General features: G+C 61.2%; 1 long non-coding RNA gene and 1 other non-coding gene across 2 annotated transcripts in view; both read left to right on the top strand.

The window, feature by feature from the left end:
- The first annotated feature begins 461 nt into the window (after positions 1-461).
- Positions 462-534, top strand: TRNAR-UCG (transfer RNA arginine (anticodon UCG)). Its single transcript has one exon. It is a non-coding gene; the product is annotated as a tRNA-Arg (tRNA).
- Positions 535-11172: 10638 nt separating this feature from the next.
- Positions 11173-13209, top strand: part of LOC120759002 (uncharacterized) — a 35395-nt gene continuing 33358 nt past the window's right edge. The window contains exon 1 of the long non-coding RNA XR_005703097.2: positions 11173-11435. This is a non-coding gene — a long non-coding RNA (uncharacterized LOC120759002). The remainder of the gene's footprint in view (positions 11436-13209) is intronic.

Raw genomic sequence — 13209 nt, 5'->3', positions numbered from 1 at the left:
AGCGGTGAGCTCAGCGCTGCCCACCACGCCCGCCGTGCAGGCACTGTCCCGTACAGTCACGCACTCCGATGTACAGCCGTGCCCCCGTGAAGCCGTGCCCCATAAAGACGTGCCCCCATATAGCTGTGTCCCCATACAGACATTTTCTCTCATATAGCTGTGTCCCCATACAGATGTTTCCCCCATACAGATGTTTTCCCCTTAAAGCCGTGCCCCCCCCCACAGCCGTGCCCCCATACAGATGTTCGCCCATACAGATGTTTCCCCCCCAAATTCCCCCGGCTCCCACCTGGCCCCCGCAAGCGCCGCCGGGGCCTGGACCGGCGGGCAGATCCAAACCGGGGCGCCCGGGGGAGCTTCCGGCCGCGGTGACGTCCCGTCCCGTCCCGCCCCCCTCCCGCGCGTGGTACGGCCCTCCGGGATTCCCTCAGTAAGGCACGCGGGAGGGCGGGAGTGGAGGTGGCCGCGTGGCCTAATGGATAAGGCGTCTGACTTCGGATCAGAAGATTGCAGGTTCGAGTCCTGCCGCGGTCGCTCCGAGGGCTCGGTGCTGGCGCTCGTTTTTTTTTTTTCTTTCGCTCCTCCAGCCCGTGCCGCGGCTCCGGCGCTCCCGCGGCCCCGGTACCGCGTTCACCGCGCCCGCGGTGCGCCTTTTGCTCGTGAGTTTAAGCGGCACGAGGAAGGAGGCGGGGCGCGGGGGGCGGCTGCGGGCGAGCAGGCTGGAACGCGCAGGGTGGCGGGGCCAGCACCCACCGCGCTGCTCCTTGTCACCCTGAAAGCCGCAAGCCTCACGGATAGACTGGGGATGGAGCAGGGGGGTGGAGAGCCGAACGTGAATGGGGTGCAGGCAAGAAGTTGTAGGGTGCAAGGAATGGGATGCAGAGTGCAAAGAATGGATGTAGGATGAAGGGAATGGCATGTAGGGTGCAGGGGATGGGGTGCAGGGTGCAGGGAATGGGATGTAGGGTGCAGAGAAGAGGCCACAGGTGCAAGATGTGGGATGTAGGGTGCTGGGAATGGGCGTTGGGTGCAAGGAATGGGGGATGCAGGCTGCAGGCAGGGAAAAGGCCATAGATGCAGGCATGAAAGGCAGGGCACATCGGGTGCGAGGAATGGGATGTGCAGTGCAGGATGAAATATAGGGTGCGAAGAAGGGGCCGTAGAGTGCAGGATATGGATGTGGGGTTCAAGGAAGGACATGTAGGGTGCAGGGAAAAGGCTACAGGTGCAGGGAAGGACATGTAAAAGTGCAGGGTGTGAATGTAGGGTGCAGGACAGGGGATGCAGGGTGCTGGGAATTAGGGTGCTAGGATGTAAAGTGCAAAGTATGGATGTAGGGTATTAGGAATGGGATGCAGGGTGCAGGGGAAAGGTCGCAGGCGCAGCAAATGGGTTGGCAGCTGCAAAGCAAGTGGGTGCAGAGTGCAGGGGACTCGGGATGCAAGGAATGAGATGTAGGTTGGCAAGGAGGGGAAACAGGAGGTGCCGGGGTGCGGGCAGGTGGGTGCAGGCTCCCTGGACGCCGCAGGAGCTGTTCTGGTCGGGACGGTGGCTCTCGGCAGAGCCCAGCCCCGCGCTGACAGTGCCGGGCCGGGCCGGGCCGGGCCGAGCCGAGCCGAGCCGCCAGGTGGCGCTGCGGCCCCGCCGCTGTGGGCCGGGCCGGGCCGGGCCGGGCCGGGTCGGGCACGTCGGGACAGAGGCACCGCTCGGGTCCCGTCCCGCTCCCCGCTCCCCTCGCGGCACCGGGCAGGGGCAGCGGGCACCGTGACTCCCCTTGGCCCGGCCCGGCCCCTGCGGAACTCCAAACCCCGGGTGCGCCTCCTCTCCGGATACTCCAGCTCCTCACCACGCTCCCGTTGGGGTTGCAGGACCGGGGGATGGAGGGTGAGGAACCGCTGCCCTCCGCTCCCCGAAAAGGCAGAGCCAGCATGGGAGCGGTGTGGGATGTGAGGAACGCGCACACGCGCAGGGCGCGGTGCAGGGTTCTGCGGCTAGGAATGCGTTTCACGGCCCCTCGGTGCCCCCCAAGGTCCCCGCTGCCCCCCAGCCTGAGATTCGATGCGGCGGTTGTGCTTCACACAGTTTCACTCAGCAGTGGGAGGCACCCGCTTTGCCTGAACCTGCCAGGAGCCACGGGGGTTGCCTGTCCTCGGCCACCTCCACACCGGGGACTTGAGGCTTCCTGGTCTTTCTGCGGGAACCTGGCGGGGCGCGGGGTGCGAAGCCGGCGGGGAGAGATGCTCCAAGACTGCGGGTACTCTGGCCGGGATGGAAGAGCCATGAGCTGCCCTGGGGTGAAGGGGAGAACGGTTTAGCTCCGGGGTGGCTCCAGGAAAGGACCCGAGTGCACTTGTTCCTTCCTCCGATGCATTGTGTTAACGCCGATTTATCTTATTTGGTGTCTTTTATTTCTATATTTCTTTTTTTTTAATCGTGTTCACAAAAAAATTAAATTCTAAAAAAATCCAAACCCGCCCCATCAAAAAATATCCTTCTCTCTCCAAAGCGTAAATAGAAAAAAATAAATTCTCCTCTAAACGTTTCTCACGGCAGCGCTCTGGGGAGAACGAGCTCCGCTGCCTTGTCCGCAGGCAGGACCGGGCCGGGGCTGCCTGTGCCTCACCCGAATGTGGGCACGAAGGTTCAGCAGGGCACACACCATTATTAAAAAAAAAAAAAAAAAAAAAAAATTAAAAAAAAAAATCGCCACTGTACACAACCCGAAATAACCTCTAAAATCCGCCGTTTCAGCAGAGCTGATGCAATACGTAAGTCGGAATGGGGTGTGTATAGCCTCTTTTCTTTTTTTTTTCTTTTTTTTTTTTTTTTTTTTTTTTTTAATTTATTAATATTATTCCCTAGGGTTTTTTTGGCTTTATTCTGTCTGTCAGAGAAGCATCCCCATCCAGGTGCGCCCCGTCGGGGTCCGGTACCGGCGGCGGGAGCTGAGACTTCTCGCCAGCTTTCCGGAGACCCCACTCCTCGCCGGGAACTCAACGCTGTCTGCCGGATAATGGGGCGGTGGGACTTTGTTTAACCCCGTTGCCCCCGGGGCCAGGGGTCAAGGGCTTCCTCTTCCCCCGGGACGCGGCGGAGACGCCGTCGGTCACAAGAGGAGGACCGCGGTGAGGAGAAGGAAGTGATGGCCGCAGTGTCCCCTGTCCCCGCCGCGGCCCTCCCCGTGCGTTCGGCGTGGAACCCCGTAAACCTCCTTCTCTCCCCGGCATCGAGAGGCTGAGAAGGGCTCCAGATGGGTGTTTTGGGGGAGCGGGGGGCTGCCAAACATCACCACGGGGCAGAGGGTGATGATGCAGAGAGGCGGCCCCTGCCTTCCAGCATCCCCCGGTTCTGCTTTCCCCTCCCAGCTGGAGCAGGACGTTTTTAACGGGGTGCCGGTTTTAACGGGGTTTCACCTCCTCCCTCCACAGGTAGAGATGTCTCAGCTGCCCCCCCGGAGCCGAGAAACGGGAGAAACGGGCAATTTTTATAGGTGACGTACGGGCTTACGTGGGAATCCGTGCCCAGCACTGCTCTTTCAGCTTTTTTTTTTTCTCCTCAAATAACCCTTCCGTGAAGCTCGTACCCCCCTATTCCAGCTCGCAGCCCCTCTTCCAGGCTGAGAAGGAGTCGGGAGAGAGGGAAGGAAAAGAGAAAAGAAAAGCACCCCAACATCCCGCTCTTTCCCTGCTCGGGCAGCGAGCCCCGGAGCTCCCAAAGTGAGCGCTGAAGAGAGCGACGGGAGACAGGCGGGAGCCGGCTCCGAGGTGGAGGGCTCGGGGGTGGGATGCGAGTAGAAAAGGACCCTCCTTTTCGGGATTAAGGGAGAACCAGCGAAGGAGGGAAGCTGGCGGCACCGCGGGCACCCGAGGTAAGTCCCTCTCCTGCCCGCAGCGCTGGCAGCAGAGGCAGGGCGCTGCTGCGGGGGATGCTTTGAGGGATCCAAGGAGCCCGATCCCGGGGTGCGCCCATTCCCGGGGCTGCCCCATCACAACCACCGGGCTCTGCCGGGGCCGGGGCTGCTTCGGCGGCTGCGGCTGCTTTGGAATCGGTGCCGGTCATCCCGGCCGGTGGCTGCCGGCAGCCCCTGCCCCGCTCCGTGCCCGCTCCCTCGGGGCTGGGTCGGGGTCCCCCCGGGCCGAGCAGTCCACGGATCCCGCTCCCAGCCCCCGGGGCTCCTCCCGTGCGTGTCTCAATTCGCTCAGGCTTGACTTGGCAATAAGCTCTCTCAATAGGGTGACAATAGAGCCCCGGTGGGACCCGAACAAAGAATTTGAAAGTAGTTAAATTGCAGGACACGTCCATCGCCTGGGTGCTTGAATTTAAAAAAAAAAAAAAAAAAAAAAAAAAAAAAAAAAAAAAAATCAGAGAAAAGAAAAAGGAGAGAGACTTTTCTTTGGGCTGGTGAGAAAATGCTCAGGGTAAAAGTTGGTTTGGCGTCTTCATTTCAGCGACAATGGAGCAGAGCTAATTCAATAGGAAACGCGGGGATTTTTTAATGAAAAGACCGCCGGGGTTACACCGAAGTTAAGCTCTTGTGAATTAATTATTAGGGCAAATAAACTGGGAGGGGGGGAGCGCTCGGGAGGGAGTGTTGCAATTTCTTAATATTCTCCTTTTCGTGTTTAACGACAATGCCATTAGGTTTTCGACTCTGGGTGAGCAAAAGGATTTCTTACACTCCCCGGGAAGAGGAGAAGACGCTATTTTTTTTTTTTTTTTTTTTTTTAATGATGTTAATTGCTTTTAAAATAAAATACTACGGAGTTTGGCAAGGAGCTCCAATTTCTGCTTGGCGGTGGCATTTGGGGTTGTATTTCCTTTCGTGGCAGCTCACAGATGCAAAAAGGAAAAATAACGGGGGAATTTACAAACACGAATGTAAAGGCGAGGCGGCGTGTTCGGCTGTTGCAGATCTCTCGGGCTCGATCGGTTTGTTTTTTCCTACATAGAAAACCTGTCTGGGGATCCCTGTGTATTCATCGGGGCGGCGAGAGACTCCCCACAGCCCCTCCGGGGCGTCGGTGGAGTGGATCGGAGATAAAAATTAGAAGCCAGGTTAAACGCAGGAAGGAAGAGGAGAGGTCAGAAGCGAAGTAAAGGTGTGCCAGGAGGGATTGGGGTGGGGGGGGTTGTGGGGTTTTGGAGAGGGCTTATTGAGCCTTAAACAGAGGCTGCAGGCGATGCAGTTTGTGTGTGATTCTGTAGGGACGATAAGGAAGATAGAGACGGAGGGGAGAGGAGGAGGACGAGCCGGCGGTACCCGCGTGCCCGCGCCCCGGTTCCAGCCCGCTGTGGCCACCGGGCGCTGCTCTGCGGCTGTCGGGGCGAACGGGGTTCCGGGCTCGGCCTGTGCGTCGGGGAAGGCACGGCACGGCCCGGTACGGCTCCAGGACGGACCGCCTTTCCAGGGCCGGGGTCTCGGCCCGGGGCAGTTTGTGCCCCGGCTCTGCCCCACGGCTACAGGCGGGCCGGGCCGTGCCGGGCCGTGCCGTGCCAAGCCCGGTCGGGCCGTGTCGTGCCGTGCAATGCGGGGCCCGGTCGGGCCGGGCCGTGCCGGACCGGGCCGGGCCGTCGTGGGTCCTTTCAGCATTTGGACAGCGGTGCGAGGCCGGGCGGCGGTGGGAGCTGCCCGGGCCAGGGGAGGGGTAGGGGCGGCTGCAGCCCTTTCCCTGTCCGCTGCCGCGGGGTCCGTTCCTCGTGGGATGGGGGGCACCACCAAGAGTGGACTCGGGTGGCGGGGTCTGGGGGGGAACTGTCCCCGTTCTCTCCCCGGAGAATCCTTTCCCGGGGCTGCGGGAAGAGTTGGGTGCCCGGTGGGGCGGCCAGGTGAGCGACGGCGGCCCCGGGGGAGCGGGAGGCAGAGGGGCTCACCGTGGGGGAAGGGGGGTACGCGGCCCCCTCCCCCGCGCGGCCCCGTCCTCGGGGGGTAATTAAGGGGTGAGGCGGAGGGGCTGCGCTTTCTGCTCGGCGGAGCCTGCCAGCCACCAGCCCCCGCCGCCACCGCCGCCTTCCTCCCGTCCTCCTCCTCTCCCCCTCCCTCCCACCGCCTCCTCCCCTCCCCCTCTCCCTCCTCCTCCTCCTCTCCGCCATGGTTGGAGTGAATAGGCGGCTGCCGGGCTGACGTCAGTGCGGGCAGAGCCTGCCGGCGGCGGCAGCTCCCGGCCAGCGACCAGAGCCGGCACCGGCAGCAGCCGGGAAGACGCACGGAGCCGGGGCAGAGCCGCCTCCGCCGCCCGCGCCCGCCCGCGCCCGGGGCCGGGGGCTGCGGGGGCCACTGCTCGGCCGGGGGCAGCCCTGCCCGCCCCTCCGCCCGCCCCGGGGAGGGCAATGGCCCCGCCGTCCGCTTCTCCCGGGGACCGCCGTCCTGCCCTCCGCACGGCAGCAGAGTGAGTGTCGCGGCCGGGCATCGCCGCCTCGGCGGGGCGGCCCCGGGGAGGCGGGAGGGTGCGGGGGGACGGCGTCCTCCGGGGGGACGCGGCGGCTGCCGGAGGGGGAGGAGGGAGGCAGGGAGAGAGGGAGGGGGGATACGAAGTTGGGCCGGTTCCCGCCGGGAAGTTGGGCGCCTCCAGGTGCCGGCACCGCGCGGGACCGGGACCGCCCCGCGCCGCTCCCTGGCCCCGGCTCACCCTTCGCGGGGCACGAGTGGGAACGCACCGGGGACCTTCTGCTGCCGGGGACGCGTTTGCTCCGGCGGCTTCTCCCTGGATGCCCGGGACGTTGCAGCTCGGGAGAGGGGCCCGGGGCGGGCTGAGCCCCGACGGAACGGCGGGGAGCTGGGGCTGAGCGCTGCCGCGGGGCTGCCGAGTTTCCCCCGAACCTCCCCTCTCGCCGGTCGGAGAAGCGGCACCGGCCAAAACGCCCGGATGAGGCCGAGCCTCCCGGGACAGCCAGGCTTTAGGCCGCGGGAGAAATCCCGGGCTCCCCAGGAAGTTCATCCTCCCGGTGCAGCGGGTGCTGCTGCTGGTCCTGTTTTTAGGGATGAGGGGGCAGACGCCAGGGCGTCCCGCTCCCCTGCTCGGATTTACCCCCGAGAACCAGCAACGGGGCTACCGCCGCTCGTGCCCTGATCTGCTACCGGCTTCTGCTGCTGGAAGATTTATTTCATTTTTCATATGCTGTATGCATTTTCCTTGCTTTAAAAAAAAAAAAAAAAGAAAAAAAAAAAAAGCGCATTTTATTCCATCCATGTTTATTATAATTTTCTTTTTCTTCCCGTTTTTATCCTCATTTTTTAATTTTCTTTTTTTCTTTTTTTTCCCCCCCATAAGTTCTTCCTTTTTGCTCCCCACCTTCCCGCGAATGCTTATTTCCTCGGGGTTTGTTGTTTGGTTTCTGTATTTTTGGATGTTTTGGTTTTGGTTTTTTTGTTTTTTTTTTTCCCCCTGTATCACCCTGGAAGTGAAACGCATTTTAGGCCTCAGCCTTAAGGAAACCCGAATCATAGCAGTGCAGGTGGCCTGAGAGTCCGCACCTGGACGGATCCCTTCGACGTGCCTCCACCCCCGGCCCCCGGACGGACAGCACCTCGCCCCGACAAGCGAGGAAGGTCCGGGGCAGTCCCCACCTGGGTCCCGGCCCCGACGGCCGGAGAGAAAAGAGAAGCCGGGGGTGAGACGCAGTCGCTTTGCCTTTTCGGCGCCGGGGCTTGCTCAGAGGCGGCTTTTAATTGCTAAACAAAGCGACGCGTTTCCTTCACGCCCGTCGGGAGCTGCCGCTTCTTTGCCAAGCCCCGATGGTGAGGGGGAAAGAAAAATAAAATAAAATAAAATAAAATAAAATAAAATAAAATAAAATAAAATAAAATAAAATAAAATAAAACAACCCCCAAAAAAACAATTAGAAGAAGATGCAGCTCGAGGCTGCGAGGCGTGGGGGGTTACTCCAGGTTGGCTAAAAATAACTTCTCCTAATTAAAGAAAAGTGACGTCAGACGTGCAGGACGTAGAAGAGGGGAAGGCAGCGGACTCGTTCCTGGGCGATCACGTTAAATAATTCAGGGGCGGCCTGGTGACCGGGCTCTTCCGAGGTGCGGCCAGCGGCGTCGGGGTCACACGAGGAGGGAGCGGGCAGCGGCGCCGTCCTGCCCGCGGGTGGGGCGGAAGGTCCGCGGGGCAGGGGCCGGTGCAGCACCATGGCCAGAGCCACACCGGCACCGCCGTCCCTCCCCGTCCCGTCGGGCCGCCCGCCGCCGTGGGTTGTTTTCTCTCGTGCAGATGAAGGAGAGTCCCGCGGCCCCCGTGGGCGGCCCAGGGGAGGAGAAAGCGAGCTGTCCCCGGGCGATGTCACCGGAGCTCCGGAGCCAGGGCAGCCCCGCCGGTCCCTCCCCAGGCTTCTCGCTGGTGCTTTGCGCTGTGCCAAGGAGCCATTTTGTACGCATCTTGCTAAAATTGCGCCAAAAAGAAAGCCCAAAGAACCCGTACCCACCCTCCCCCCCGCCCGCCTCAAAAAACCAAACCCCAAAAATAGCCAAAATTTAAAAAAAAAAAAAATCCACTGTACCCAAAGGCTAAAAATGAACAAAAATACCCCTAGCACGAGGTATCATCTCCCACGTACTGGGGCTCTGCCTATACGGAGAGGGTCAAGGCGAGAGCTCCGAGCAGAGCAAGACATTGACGAAAAGGAGCAGGGAAGAAAAATATTATCGTCTATATTTCCGCCAAGAAAATCACCTCCCTTGACCGGCAGAGAGAGGAGATCCCGTCTCCAGCCCCGAGAAGCCCGGCGAGGCGCGGTGGTTTACCCGCAGCATCCTCGCCTGAGCGACACGGCGGCCCGGAGGCTCGGCACGGCGGGGTGGGAGACCTCGCACGGCGGCAACCGGGCAGAGCTGCGGCTTAACGGGGCTGGCTCTGCCCGTCTGGGCCCCCTCGCCGCTGCCGCAGGGACAGCGGGGCCGGAGCGGGGCCGCATCGCAGCCCGAACGGCCCCGGGAGTGGGGAAAGCTGCCGGCGGCGCCCCAGGCTTCTCCCCGCCACCGGGGCCCCGCGGTGAGGAACGGGGCCTCCCCCGTGGGGGAAAAGGTGAGGCCGGTCCCTGGGCCAGGCGAGCCCCTCGTGCCCGCCCGGTGCCACCGTCCCCGCACCCCGGGCCGCCCTCCGAGGCAGCGGGGCGGACGGGCGATCTCCCCCGCCCCGGCCGCCAGCGTTCTAGCAGCGACCACCCTAAGAGAAAAACCGATAAATTAGGAGAAAATCCAAGGCCGTAAAATTAAGGAGATCCCATTCACGGCAATTTTTTTATCCCCCTGTCTCCAGGATAGATTAAAATAAATGCCGGCCAAGTCCCCCCCGCGAGAGGCTCCGGGCCGCGGGGAAGGCACAGAGGGGTTGGGGACGGAGAAAATATTTCTCCCCACATTCCCCAGCCCCGTCGGGGCGGCCAGAGCACCCCCGGGCCCGTTTCTCGTTAGGCAGGAGGCGGGAGGGAACCGGCAGTTCCCGGGAGCCAAGCAGGGGTGGCCGGGCTCGCCTGGGCGCCGGGAGCACGCCGGCTCGCAGAGGGCTGGCAGCCCTCGTCCTTTAGCTTTTAGCCTGATTGAGCTCGTAGATTTTATTTATTTAATTTTTAAATTCTTTTTAAGGGGATGGCGGGGAGGAGGAGGGCGAAGAGAGGGAGAAATAAATAATCCGAGCGGAGCTCGCCGGGAGACGGAGGCGGCGGGACCGGCAGGCAGCGCTCTGCCGCGGCTGCTCCCGCCGAGGTCGCTTCGTTTCGCGCATACCTCGTTTAGTAGCAGGTCACATTTTACCCTCGTCTGAGATTTAAAGAAACGCGATGTTCAGAAACGGCGAGGGATTAATTTTTTTCTTTTTTTTTTTTTTTCTTTTTTTTTTTAAATGGGGAGCAGGTCAGTTAAGCACCCCAGATAATCATATTTACCTCCTGGCATTTTAGTCTGATTATTGTTGCTGTTATTATTTGTATGCGCCGGAATCGCCGCTACACGCACATCGCGTTAAGAATCTGTGCAGGAAATAGCAGAAGCTGGAGGGAAAATAATTAAAACTGTGGGGAAACGGGGAGCAGAGAGGATTTGTGGGGGATCGCGGGTGCCTCCCCGGGACACGTCTCGGGACGGGCGGGCCCCGCGTCTGGCTGCGGAGAAAGGGTCTGCCGGGCTGCCCCCAGGCGCGGAGGCCGGACGGGAAGGGCGTTGCTGGGGGAGGAGAAGGTGTGAGAGGGGTACGCTGCATGGCAGGAGAGGGAAAAATGGGAGAAGGAGTCGGGACTACGATGAGAAAATGGATGGAAAGGGAAAAGGTGGGGAGAAAGGAAAGGCCAGGGAAAGGGAGAGAGTGAAGAGGAGAGGGGATGGGGAGAGGGAAGAGAGGGGAAAGAGGGGAAAGAGGCGAAGAGGAGAGAGAGAGGGGAGTGCCGATCGGGGGGAGAGGGAGGTTAGTCGCACGTGCAGGGCTGCGCAGGGGGTGCTGCTCGCCTCTCCCGCAGCCCAGCGGAGCTGCCGCGGGGGCACGTCGGGGCGGGAGGAAGCGGGGAGGGGGTAGGGGAGGTGAGCGACCCGCGGCGCAGCCCCCGGCACAGGCCGGGGCAGGGCGGGAGGGGGCGGCCGGTGGCAGGGAGCGGCGGAGGGCCCGGTGCCGCCCGGTGCCGCCCGGTGCCAAGCCCATCCGTGCCCGGCCCGGCCCGGCGCGGCGCACAGCCCATCCCGGGCGGGAAAGCGCGGGAAAGGGGGCGCTGATTTAAATGAGGGCTCGGGGATTGGCTGGGCGCGGCGTGACGTCACTTCCCAAAGGGGGCGATTACCATGCGAGGGGAGTAGAAGTTGGGCAGCGGGGCGGGAGCGCGAGTGCCGCTCGCCGGGCCGGGCCGGCGGGCTGGGCACCGAGCGCCTCCACCGGCCCCGCAGCACAGCCCTGCGCTGCCCGGCCCGGCCCGGCCCGCCTCGCCTTGGCTCGGCTCGGCTCGGCTCAGCCCGACCTGTCTCGGTACGGCGCGGTTCGGCTCCGAGCACCCGCGGCAGCCCGCCATGCGCCCGTGGCTCTTCTGCCCCGGCTCATCTTCTCCGCTTCGTATTTATCTTTTTTTTTCTCTCTCTCTCTTTTCTTTCTTTCTTATTTTTTTTCCTTTCTTTTTTCTTTTTTTTTCTTTCTTTTTTTAAAATTTTTTTTTTAATTTTTTTTTTAATTTTTTTTTTTAAAGTGTGTGTGTGGTTCCCGGTGGCAGCTCCTGGCCGCCCTGCCCCGGCCGTGCCCGCACCTTGGAGCGGACGGACGGACGGACGGACGGATGGCCGGCATCCCCGACGGAGGGATGTTTCTGTCTTTGGTTATCTAGCTGTATGAGTGTTGTGGAGCCATCATAAAGCTAGATAACCGAAAGTAGAAATGACTTCCAGACCTGCTCGCCCAGGGGAAGCGGCCGCACCAGGACCGGCAGTGCAGAGACGGCCCGACTCGCCACCCTGGGGGCTCCAGGTAAGGTCTGCGCTTCCGCGACCTCCCCGTCGGGCCGCTCCGGGTAGCCCGGGGCTCCGCGGCAGCAGGCGGGAGGGATGGGGACAGGGAGGCGAGCCCTGCGTCTATTCTTCCTTTGCCAAATAAATCCGGAGTTTAATTATCGGTTAAACGCACGTCGAAATTCACTCCTAGGCTGGCGGGGTGTCGCGGCTCTGGGGGCATGGAGAGAGCGAGCGCCCTCTCCAAATAAATCTTCCACCCGTCCCAGCCTACGGGTCAGACCACGATTCCCACCCCCAGCTTTTGGCTATCTTTCCTTCTCTCTCCCTCTCTCTCTCTCCCTCTCTCCTGCTCTATTATTTTCGGCTTTGGATTTGATCCCGGCCTCCCTTTGGAAGGTCAAGTTGGTGAGAATGTGATCACTTTTCTTGCGTGGTGGCTGTTGCTTTTGTCCGTAGCTGCGGGGGGATGCCCGGGGAAGGGGTCCCGCTGCTGGGTGCACCCCTCCAGCGTGCAGCCGCCCGGCCCTGAGGCTTCTTTGGGAGCCGAGCACAAAGCCTCCCTCACCTCCGCTGCAAGCCCCAGAAGTTGAAACATAATATGTATTACAATATCTGGCAAGTAATAATAATTTAAAAAAAAAAAAAAAAAAAAGGTGGAAAAAGAAAGAAAGAAAAGAAAAGCAATTGGCACATCTGCATTCCGTTCCCATGGCGACACAAAGCACCGTGCTCTCCGCCGAGCCTCCCCGGCACGTTTTCCCAGCTGGCGTGGGGCGAGCGCCTCTGGCCGGGACCGGGGTCCCCCGGGCCCCCGGCACCCTGGGGCAGGCTGGGAGCATGGCCAGCAGCCCCTCGCCCGGCTCCGGCCGCTCGCATCCCGCAGGGACGATCCCCGCGCTGCCGCCGACCCGCACGGGTCGTGACAGCTCCGGGAAGGCTGCGGAGAGAAACCTTCCTGTGGCTGCGAGCGGGCTGCTGGCTGGCTCTCTGCCCCCCAGGAGATGCTGCGGGAGATGAGCAGGGCAGGGAAGGACGCTGCCGCCTTCGCGCTCCTCGGCGAGGCGCAGCGCGGGTCCCCTGCCCCGTCCTCCCCTCCGTCCCTTGCCGAGGGAGAGGGGAGCGCCGCAGGGCCGGTGCCCGGCGGCGTGCGGGGGCGGCCGGAGCTGCCAGCCCCCCGCACCTCGCAGGCAGGTTTTGCACCTTCCCGTGCACGGGGTAATGGCGTCAGGTGCCACGTAGGCCCGCAAAGCTAAACCTGCCTGTGCACCCTTCCAGGGCCAGCCGAGCACCGCCATAACCGCAGTAAGGAAAAAAGGATCTCAGCCTGAATTTGGCTATACCGCGAGAAAGAAAAGTTCTGAGGAGCTGTTATTATATATTCTAATGAGAAGTCATTGGAGAAATTAAAAAGGGCAGAGAATGACGAAGACGCCAGCACTAATTCCGCAGGAAGCCTCCCAGGGAAAAGGCTGTGTGAGTGTGAACGCTGAAAAGCATGAAGGCCTGGAATTAGACTATCATTTAGAAAGCGTTACTAATCCGAAGTTACAGCAGTAATTCCATGATTTGCTGGGTCCCACACGCAGCGCCAGAATTAAAGATACGGATTTTCTAGAAATGTAACTCAACTGTGGCACCGAGTCTCGGCGAGATCCGAATGAATCATTCATTCCAAAGGCAGCGAAAGACGTGTCATTAAGAACCAACCTCCTTCTCTCCAGCCCATCTGGAATATGTGTACTCGATGCAATCCCAGAAATTGTGGAAGAGATCGGAGGTGGGGAGGAAGG

This window comes from Hirundo rustica, chromosome 13 (assembly GCF_015227805.2).
Source record: "Hirundo rustica isolate bHirRus1 chromosome 13, bHirRus1.pri.v3, whole genome shotgun sequence".
NCBI classification, from domain to species: domain Eukaryota; kingdom Metazoa; phylum Chordata; class Aves; order Passeriformes; family Hirundinidae; genus Hirundo; species Hirundo rustica.
This window is presented reverse-complemented; position numbering and strand designations above follow the sequence as displayed.